The sequence below is a fragment of the Argiope bruennichi genome, chromosome 4 (genome assembly GCF_947563725.1).
Source record: "Argiope bruennichi chromosome 4, qqArgBrue1.1, whole genome shotgun sequence".
NCBI lineage: Eukaryota > Metazoa > Arthropoda > Arachnida > Araneae > Araneidae > Argiope > Argiope bruennichi.
Window position 1 is genome coordinate 127,092 of NC_079154.1, and position 11,921 is coordinate 139,012.

At 25.1% G+C, this 11,921-nt stretch overlaps 1 long non-coding RNA gene across 5 annotated transcripts in view; it reads right to left on the bottom strand.

The window, feature by feature from the left end:
• Positions 1–11,383, bottom strand: part of LOC129966102 (uncharacterized) — a 45,799-nt gene extending 34,416 nt beyond the window's left edge. For 2 of the 5 annotated variants that reach the window (XR_008784253.1, XR_008784256.1), the window contains exons 1-3: positions 10,926–11,383; positions 8,095–8,254; positions 6,771–6,900 (exon numbers count right to left, since the gene is read on the bottom strand). This is a non-coding gene — a long non-coding RNA (uncharacterized LOC129966102). The remainder of the gene's footprint in view (positions 1–6,770; positions 6,901–8,094; positions 8,255–10,925) is intronic. The other 3 variants (XR_008784257.1, XR_008784254.1, XR_008784255.1) reach the window with 3 other exon arrangements.
• Positions 11,384–11,921: the final 538 nt, after the last annotated feature.

Genomic DNA, 11,921 nt, shown 5'->3' on the forward strand with positions numbered 1-11,921 from the left:
TTAAAATGGGCATCATGCCAGATTTGACTTCCATTACAATAATGCTCCCACGTCAGTTGGCGAATTCTTCTACTGAGCATAAGCCCGATGTAAAAAAGTCATTTTAATATATACTCAGGCCTAATAAAAATATTTCATGTTTGGGTGTGGAGGTTGATCTAATCAAGATCAGAGTAAAATCTTAAATATATATATATCTTTTTTATTAATTTTTACAATGTTCTAAATTTTTTGAGCACATGGATTGATATAAGTTTAATAAAAATCACATACTTAGAAATGGTGGCAAAAGCAATTATTTTTTTGGTTCACAATTTATGTGTAGGTTAGTTAGAAATCTTTATTTTGTATGTATACCCTTTTTACAAAATTCATATGTTACAGTTTCTTGTAATAGTATGTTCATGTGGCTTTTAGATTAAAAGTACAAAATTTTGCATTCAAAATTAATGTATTTCATACAACAATCAAAAGAAAATACATGTTTTTGTGTCAGTTATTTCAAGGTTTCAACTAATGATAGCAAAAGAACTCAAACCTATTTTACAGGACAAACAGAGAATGAGTTAATGTCCCAGTTATTCCAATGAAAGTTATCATGAATGTGTTGATATTACACACATATTATGTTTAATGACAACATTATTAATCATTTCTGTATGGTATGTTCTAAATTCAACTATTTATATAAAAAGTTTTAAAAGCAAATTTTGCAGAAACAAGGATGAGATTTTCTTTAAAAGCAGTTATTAATTTTGGGCAGAAAAAGAGAAGTAAGAATTGTGACACAATAACATAAGTATTGTAGTACAAATGAATATTTTAAAAATAAAATTTTATATCACTTTTAAATTTAACAATAAATCTAACTTTGTGATCTTCATATTACAGTTGAGAGGTGATAAATACATAAATGTCTTCAGATAGAAGAAAAATGCTAGATATAGATTTAGATAAAAAATTTTAAATTTAAAGAATTGAAAAATTCATAATTAATGTCATTGTTTTATATGAGTTAAAAATTTTTCAGCAACTTAAATGATTTTCTTAATATGTGTAATAGGTGCAAAACAGAATTGCATTTCTGGAAATAAAAATTTCTCAGAAGAGGAAAAATACTGAAATATTAAATTTAGGCTAGTAAGTAATCTTAAGTTCCAAATTTATGAATAAAGTATCAAGAAAGAAAATGGGAGTCGATTTTGCCATTGCATTCAAGCCTTATTTGCAATATGTTGCTATAGCAACATGCATTTACTTGTAAGAGACATTTAGTTTGAAAAATATTCTTAAGAAGTTTCACAATAATTGTGATACTGCACAGTTCATATACTAAAGAAAAATTTAATTAAAGATTTTGAAGGGCAAATGCATCACATCAATTGTGTCTGAGGAAAAAATTGTTCTCAGCAATTCAGGACCATTTGGAAAAATATTTTTAAAATTTTCATGTATGAATGAAAATGTACAGGTTAGAAATTATAAGAACATCAAAATGCATGCAGTAACTCTTAACATTATCAACAGTTACAGAATTAACATTAGCAATAATTAAGAAATCCATATTATTAATTTAATAGTAGAGATTATGTTATCGTAATGGCAAATGTAAGGGTGAAGTTATCATCATTATGATATCAAAATGCAATATAAAGTTATATCACAAACATTTAAAAATAACTTGTTATTGGAATATAATTTTTTGTTTGCAAAATATAATAATTTTTAGAAGATAATAAATAAATATAATAAATTTATGAAGGCATAATAAAGTGCTTGTTGCTAAAATTAATCAAAACTTCAGGAGAACTTAAATAATGAAGTTCCCAGAATTCTGAATAAAAAGAAGTATCAGTATTAATGGAGCCAAATATAAGCAAGAATGAAAGCTTACTGGCCTTTGTGGTTAAAAAATAAATTTGGCCAACAAGTAATAATGATATTATAACCACAAATAATAATGGTCAACAAAATAACAACAATATTGAAGCTGAAACATTTAATTTTCAGATTAAATGTGCAGTAGTGGACAAAATGAAATGACATCATTATAAAATAATTGACATGGAAATTTGCAAAAGTTTTCAAAGAGTGCAAAGGCAACAGATAGATAACAGGATTTCAATTGCAAAGGAATAGTACTGAAAATATAAAAAGACACAAAATAAGGGTAGCTGCTGAAGATGCCATGGAAAAAGTTAAAATTATCATTCAAAAATTTGGACAGCTTGTCAATAATCTAATTAGAGAACATTATTGGCTACTAAGTTCATAAAGATGTATGCTTTCACAAAATGTATTAAAACTAAAATTTTGAATGGTCGTTTATTTTTAAAGTATCAAATTGTAGAATGCTTTATAACTGACGAATAAGAATGAATGTCACACAAATAAATAAGTGGTATAAATTACTGTTTAAATGAATTAATGACTTAATCAGGGTACAGTAAATCCAGGGTAGATTATTATCTGCTTAACAAGAAAACAAACAAAGAAAAAAATATATTCATTTTGTAGAGCAAGGTACCATTGCAACTTTCAGATTAATATCAAATGTTATATCAATTTCATTTCTATAAACCATGAAAATGCAAAAGACATGCTATCAGTTTCTCAGAGGCAAAACATTTTAAGTAAAATAAAGCAATGGAAAACAAAAAGAATATAAAAACATTTGAACTCAAAATAAAACCAGTTTATAAAAATGCCACAAATAAAAGAGATTTAATGAACAGCATCACAAAATCTATGCAGGAACTATTATTGGATATGATGATGATAATTGGATTGATCAAGGGACACATAGGTGATCAAAATTTAACTATTTCTTTAAATTTATAGTGTTGTATTTTTAATGCAATTTATAATGATTTTCTGAACAGGTTTTAGCCTTTAATTTGTGATATGCATATGATGGGCAAAAAATTCAATTTTTATCCATCACTATGATTTTTTTGTACGAACAATGAGCAGCAAAATGTATAATCCAAAGAGGAAGGAAGAAAAAAGGAAGGAAAAGTGAATGAGAAATATTTTCAACTTATATATAATTAAAATAGAATTTTGCTAAGAAAGAATTTTCGGTTTCAGTAGGTGTTAAGAGTCATCAAGAGAAAATAAAAGCTTCTGCAACTTAGATGTTAAAGATAAAGTGAAGCTCGAGTTCAAATGATTAGAAAATAATTATTTTTAGAATGTGGACAAATTGAAATTATTACATATACACACACATATATATATAAGTTTGAATACATTTCCGTACAACAGAAGACAATGACTGTTTTTGGATTTTGCTCCACTGCTTTAACAATTTTTCACTGAATTATTAATTAGTATGTTTTATAGACAACTCAAGGAAATGAACATATTATTCATTTTATATCATTAAAATTAATAAATATTAAGCATTATTACTAGAAAAAAAATTTCTTTCCAGGGAAAAGACACATCAATTGTTATACTTGATCTAAGCCTTATTAACTATCATGCCTCCCTCCCCTTTTTGAAATAGCATGCAACAGGAATTAATTATTTTTTTCATTTGAAATTAAACTTTTTTAAAAATATCAGTTTGATAACTGAAATAATTGCAACTATCGCATTAAGCAGTTTTAGAATTTTGTTATTATTATTTCATTAATTTCGACCTCCCTCCCCGAAAACACACACACATATTTTAAATTTATTAACTATGGTGCAGATTTAAATCAGAATTTCAATGTAATTATCTGTTACAATTATTTCAGCCAAAAGTAAGTAAAAATATAATTTTTTTAAATAATATAAAAATATTAACATTTACAATTGAAATTTATTTCATTAAACTATTCATTTTTATTCTAAATTTATAAATAAGTTTATTATTATTTAGCTGCCTTCACATTAGCAATAATTTCTTGGTTAGAAAAATTATGCAAATGGAATAATAGTTTTCAGCATTATAACTGCACAATTATTGCAAATATTATTTTTTGTGACCTTAATATTGTATTTAATTTCTTTTATAGTCCTGCAATATTTTTAATGTACACTTAAAAAATTAATTTAATATATTTTATATCACCTTATGTAATTTAGATGTTATTAAATTGTCATGATAGAATTCATAAATGGGTCACAAAATAAAATTGTACTCAGGATTTTTAATGCAATCAAACAAATTGCACAATTGAATATTAACAGTAATTTTCTCTTTTAAAACTGACATAAAAAGAAATTACTATTTTTGGAACAATTAAATCATTAAATTTTCTTAAGAATCCCTTTCACATTCTTAATCCCTAGGTTACCAATAGACAATATAAATATACATCCACACAAAGAATATAGATCAATCCAGAAAATAGGATTTTTAGAGTTTTTACTAGTTGAGAAGCAAATAAATGATGCTGCTTACACTAACTATATATATAAAAAAATTATATGTACTTAACAAGAAAATACACAGCATCAAGGGTTAAAATAGTAATTCATTATACTTATGAATTACAACACAAATGAATCAAAAACAAACAATAAAAGAGCAACATACAAAGCAATAACACTAGTCTGTATCATAAAAAATCAATATTTCATAATTTTAATTAAATAAAGTACCTTTAATATTTATAGAGTAGTTCTAACTTTTTGAAAAAAAAATTTTTTTAAGAAGATAATTGATACTTTTTGGAAAATTAAATAAATATAAATAATGAATGACCCTGTTGAGACCCCAAAAAAATCTATGATTTACTTAAATCATAGATTTTATTATTTGAGTCTACCTGTCCTCTTTTCCTTTATCATATTGCTTTACACACTATTCTTTGATTTTATTCAATTACTGAAAATTGAGCTTCACACAATTAAGAAGCAGAAAATGGAATTAAAATTATCTGAATTCCAGCACTTAAGATACTTATTTTTCATTGAAACATAAACTGAATTCTACAATCCTAAATTTTGTTTAAAATAGCATGAACATCTAATAAGATTTTTTTAATTTGGCAGTAGTAGCATTAAATTGGATCTCGAATTCAGGCAAATTTATTTATCACAATGATCTATGAAAGTAAATTAAAAATCTAAATAAAATCATGAAAATTATATATTATCTCACAGTATTCTAAAGAGGAAATCAAGATACCAAAAGCTCATGTCTTGGAACTACAGGATAAAAAAAATTTATTGCTTATTAAAAAATGCTATGATCAATAGACATAACTTTCTTCTACAGAAAAATTTTAAGAAATTCAGTTAAAGGAATTTTTTTTTTTAAGAATCTGAGATTTAAAAAAATATTTCTGTTAATTCTGGCAACAGAACACTTGGTCTGCAATAAATTTTAAAAAATTCCCCAAGAAGAAAGTGCTTTCCATGCCTCTAAATATGTACACTGAATCATTCAAGAAGGAGGATTACATTCAGTCAATAACTTACAGACTGAAGGACAAAAATAAAGATAACAGTTTTATTTAATCATTCATCTTAAATTGCATGTTTAATAATCAAATAACTCACTAATACTATATGAACAAAGTGGTACAATAAAATAATAATTCTTCATAAATACTTTTTTAATGTTTTTTAATATAAGATTCTTTTATAATGAATTTTATAATAACATAAAGCTCTAAAATAATTTTGAAATGCCATATTTCTTTTCATATTATTTCTCTACGTAAAAGTGAAAACTCAATAGTTTGCTTGAATCTTATAAAATTTCACGCTTTTTGACAGATTAAAAAAAATATTGGTGCATATATTCTTAAGTACTCAGAATCACACGCTTAACCCTCATATTAATAATCATCCTGTGTTTTTAAGGGCTTTAGATCTTTTCAATAAATTCCTCCAGGATTTTAATGTTACATTCTGTTGTCTACCATTTCATGATGGAATTGACAGAAATGAGAAGATTTCAAATTTTCTAATAAAAACTACTACTCCATTGATTTAAAGAAGCACACTAAAATGCTTCTTTATTCCTAGTGGCAGATGCAGTGACACCTAGAAATGTTGAACAAACTTCACACTATTAAGTCTCCCTTGCAGCCTAGGTCATCACTAATGAACAGAAAAGCAGATTCAGTTTTAACTAAGTTGCATATTGAGCCTACCGGATTTATTTATCTTAACTTGACTACTTGATTTATATACTGACTAAAAGAAATCAAATTTTAATTAAAGACATAATTGTTTGTTTTTAAATAAGAATTAAGAAAACGTTCAGTTTTCTTCAATTTTTTCTTCTGAAGAGTTGCCATTTTCAGTAGGTTATATAAAAAAGAATAATCAAATGTAAACAATAAATAATTAAGTCAGAATATATAAAATAATATATGAAAGCATAAATGCTATAGTAATAAAGAAATTTTTTTAACCAGAAAGTAAGGAACAGAAATGCTATCTCATTATATTTTGTGCTAATTTATTTATATTGGACATATCAGTGTATAAATGAGTGAAATACCATACTTTTTAAATTAATAAGTATTCTATTAAAGAACAATTATCATCTTTTAAAAAATGAAATTAAGTAATTTTTTTATTTATTTAATAGCTTATTAATAGTTTAAACAATTATAGTAAGTTAAATTTAATAACAAGAAAATTACATAGCATTTAGTATTTACCAAGCCTTTATATTACATCAGCATAAAGCATACAGAAAAAAAAAAAAAACATTCAATGCATATGCATTTTTTTGTAACAAATAAACTATAAGCAAATAAGCATATATCATCATAACAAAAGAGAAGAATATGAAATAAAAAGGTTGATGTTCTCACCATTTATTATTTCTATTCCAGTCATTTCCCTCTTCTTATTAGTGTAGTCAGTAAGAAAAGGGAGTCATGGATTCAATGAAGTAAGGGGCCATTTGGATCGGCATATTGAGCAAGGGGAGCTCAAAATCAACTAGTGCAAATAAAAAAAAATATTAAAAAATGTTATAAGCACTATTTATAAAAGTATTTAACCAAAGTTTATTTTGTGTAGCAGATGAAAGATGAATGTTAATATCTTTAAACCATTGTCTTGGATAATTTGATTTTAACTAAAAACTTCCTAACCATATTAAATTAATTATGGTATATATATATATAATTGTATTTAATAAATTACTGCAATTAGAAAAAAAAACTTTTATTAATTGAAATCAGGACTGTTTAATACATAACTATAATGTAATTTGTATTTAATTCAATAATTTCTTATTTCACATAATCAAACTGAAATAATAATTATAAATTAAACTTTTATTTTCATTAATTCACAAAGATAAATCACGATTAAACTCTATATAAGCTATGATTTTGATACTTTTTTATGCTTTTAAAAGCACTAAAAAATTTTTATTTACAAGGGTGAAATTTTTGCATGAAATAAATCAAACATAAAATTATCCAGGTTTGGATAATACCAAATAATAAACCAAAGGAAATATTATTTTGTATAATGCTAACGAAATGCAACTATTTGCTTCTATTTATTCCATGTGTCATTTCTTTCAAATAAATGATAATTTATAAATAAATAATAATTCTAAATGCATAATTAACTAAGCAAAAACAAGAAACAATCTTATGGACTATGGTTATATGCACAAAGATATTCATAATAACAATAACTGAAACGTAAATTAAGTTTTATATTTCAATACTTAATTAGCAATAAATTTATCGAGATGGTGAACAATACAAAATATTTAAGAAATCAATGCATAATCTTTAATTTTCATGAAAAAAATAATTAATTTAATGCAAATTAATAATAATTTATAACAATGCAAAAATAGAATTCTTATTAATAAAGGAAGCAGATATTTTTCAATATTCTATTTAAAGTAGACTGACAGTAATTAATGACCCTTTAGATATAAAAATGATTGCAAATAGAGTGAAATAAACCAGTAAAAAATATTAGAAAAATCTGAATTAATTTATAAAAAAATTCACAAATTAATTAAACTTCAGATATCTTACGATAAGTATAATTTTATCAAATTCTTCATTTTTTTAAAACAAAAATACATTGTTTCAGTACGATAAGATAAAATTGAATTTATGAAAATATAAAACTTGTGTTATTCAATTTAACAGAACAAAGTACTTTTTAGTCAAAATGTGCACATAGAAGTTTCCTTATATCTTATACTTCATCTTAACGCATTTTCGAAAGCATAGAATGAAACTGGACACAACTATTCACATTTCCTTTTCCATATGGATTTCCCCGTCATACTTTGATCAACTGTCAAAAATGTATCTTTCTACAATAAGAAGAAAGTGTAATTAAAATCTGAATATTCATCTTCAATTACATATTTGAAGTTCTTTAGATATTCATTTCTTAATGAAAACCAAAATTCAATTGAGTTTGAAAAGTATAAATTTTATATAATCCAAAATTCAACAACCCATTTTCACAGAAATAAATCCTGATGTAATAGGATGGAATTAAAATGTATCTTGAGTGGAATTAAAATGTATCTTGAGTTCATTCAAATTTAATGATAACCATTTTATAAAATTTGTACTTGATTTGAAAACTTTTTAAATTTAAAATAAATAATTATAATAACAACAATAATAATAATAACAAATTACTAAGCCATGAATAATGGTATTTTTACTGAGGTGAAAACCGAAATTAAAAATCAGTTTAAGATTTTAGTAACACTACATATATATACATGAAATGCAATTTCCTGAAAATATGAAATTCATATTTCCAATTTTAAGGGCACAGAGAAATATATATTTCATATTTTATTTAATGCAGACATATAATAATCACATTTTGAATGAAGTAAATAACAATACATCTAGGAGTAGAAGGTAAATTTCAGATACACTCATTTTATTATTAAAGAAAAATGAGTGGAAATTAAAATGAAGTACTCATCTTTTACTAAATATAAATCACAATATTAATAATAAGAATGTTCATAATGAATAAATATAAATGCATTGTTTAGAAAAAAATGAGAATCTTAAGAAATTATTTAAATGATTGATTAATAATAAAATAAAATGCTCAGCCGAGTCTGATTCCCCTGTCATGAATTTTGTTCCTATTACAAATTGTTTGTAATCCTAATCTGATGCTGCTTGATATTGATGATGAAATTTTTAATTGCTTAAAATATTTGTAAAACAAGTAATATATATATATTAAAAAAATTTTAAGTCAATTCCTACTTGGGTCAACAAATATATATTTATATATATTTTAGTTACTTTTTATTAAATAATTACAATTATGTAATATGAATATACATATGATAGAGTTACAATATCAAGGCAAAATAGAGCTTGGTGACGGATTTGGCGACCAAATAGAAATTAATGGACAAATTTAATTAATTAATTAATATTTTAAAAAATGTATTAATATCAAGTGTCATCCACTACCAGTTAAAAAAAAAAAAATGTATTTGAACTTGAGTGGATGGATAAAAAGTATTTTATTAATGATTGAAAATTTGAACAAGATATATCTAGGGAGAGTGTATATGAGAAAGTGGCTAAATCCTAAGGACGGGTACCACCAAATTTGGCTCCAAACTTTAAAGATAAAGTCACCAAAATAGTCATAATATTGAGAAATAAAATTCTGAAGATTACAGCGTCCGCGGTGCTTGGCGAGAAAAAATTGGCAGAAAATCGCAAATGGTACCCATCCCTAGAACTGTACCGATAAAGTCAAGGGCAGAACACTGTAAATGGATAATGAAAGTCCTTTTGAGTATTGAAAATAAAGCTAATAATTTTTTGGGTTGGCTTTGGGACCTCTCAAAGTCAACCGAATTCTGGGGGGGGGGAAGAAGTTTCAGGAATACTCAATCCACATAACTTAAAATAATGATTTTTTGCTAAAACATAAAAAGAATTTGTAATCGTAATTCAGGGCGGATGAGCTATTCTAACATCAATGAACTAGTATCATTACTAAAAATATTCAGTTGTAAAATTATTGTATGCACATGCAATGAGACAAAATGTAACACCTCTTTCAAGATGTAACTAATAAAAAACAAATAAAATATCTGCTGAAGAACCAAACTAACTATCAGAAGTATTTGAATTTTAGTGAAAGAGATGAGAAAATTTTAAAGAAAATATTGCTCTACATCTGTTATTTAAAAAATAAGAGCCTGGAAAAATAGCCCAAAAGCAAAATGGATATAATAAATCCTCAATGGAATTTTGTGCTGAAGGTTATTTAAAATGGGATCTTAAATTTTATATTGAGCTGTTCAATGTAAATACTTATTGCATACATCTTATTAATAATGAAAATCTTTTAAGACTGTTTATTTTCAGTTGAGAAACTTAAAACTGCAGTTGATTTCTCATTCAGTGTTGTCTAAACAGTCTCTATTCCCGATATTTATGTTAATCAAACGGTCAAATAAATATTCGTTAATTTTACAGTGTACTGTAATGATTTAATTACTAAGTAAAGCACATTTTATTTAAAAAGCTTCCGAAATTTTTCAAGTTAGAAGTTTTTCATTGATTTTTCTTTATTTTTACTCTTTAAACTATTTGTTATGGGTAAAAATAAAAACATGTTTGCTTTTGTAGGTGATGTGTTATTTATATTGAAAGTCAGATTTATCAAATAAAAGTAAGGTGTATTCTCAATTTTTTGAGCCACTGTAGGTAATTTATAAAATTCAGTTACTAAATGAAATTAGACGAACGCTTACATTATAAAAAATTAAATTTCTGTAGATTATACAAACACCATTTAGTATGATGAGGAAAACAGATTAAAAACAATTAAAACAATGTTAAAAATATGCAAAACATATTGATCTATATAAGTATCGTTATCTTGAACAATAAAATCACGACATATATTGGAACAAAGAAAATTAATTAATACTACATGTTAAAGGTATTTAGAGTATAAAGTAATTGAAAATAACATACTCTTGATAGATTACGAATAATTTCGAAGCCACTCTGTTTACATTTTAATTTCGCGCACTTTTGTTATGTCAACTTTTTTTTCTGAAATTATTGTCATACTAGAGCTTATGATATAATCACTGGACATTTTTATGATGAGTTTAAACAGAGAAATATAATGAATATCACAGAATGCGAAAGACAAATATCATTAACAAGAAAATTTGAATGAAATAGGGAAAATTGATTAATAACTAATATGTAAAAAAAAAAAAAAAGATATGCGTCATAACAAATGTATTTAAAAAAAAAGGCTTTCTTTGCACCCAACGTTTCAAATGTTGAAGATTTCTGTCATATTCCTTTCCTAGAAATTCCAGAGTATAATTTTATTTTATTCCAATTCTGCCGGAGTATTGCCATTCCGGCAGATGATAGCGCTCTGTCGGGAATTGGTAATATTCTGCCGGTAATGTTAAACTCAACCGTTCACATCAAGGATCCGCATTCATATGGTATCATGGGTAGCGTTAACCGGAGCACGAAATGGAGGATCAAGCTAGGTTCCAATTAGTGCCTGTAGGCGGAGCCAGCAGTCTACAGCCATCTATAGGTGCTAACAAGAACTATCCCAATTCCAGGATTATCTATAATAGGGGTTATAACATTTGGCAAATAAGCATATTTGTGGCGAATTATGCCGATATTTTTCATTTCCTATTTACGCGATTTTGTTTTTTATTTTATTCCGCCAAAACTTTGAATCGTCAAACTGTTTCGTTTCTTTTACTCTTTCTGAAACTTTACGCGTTTCTTTTACACTCTTTCAGAAATTCATTTGATAATTTTTTTTATTTTAAATTGAATTTGATGTAAATAAATTCTTTATTATTATTAAAATGTATTTATTTATTACTTTTTATTTATTTTATTATTGTATAATTATTTTTCATTTAAAAGAAAACGTCTCCAACTGTCGAAAATAATAGAAATATTTTCAAGCAAAATTTGAATAAA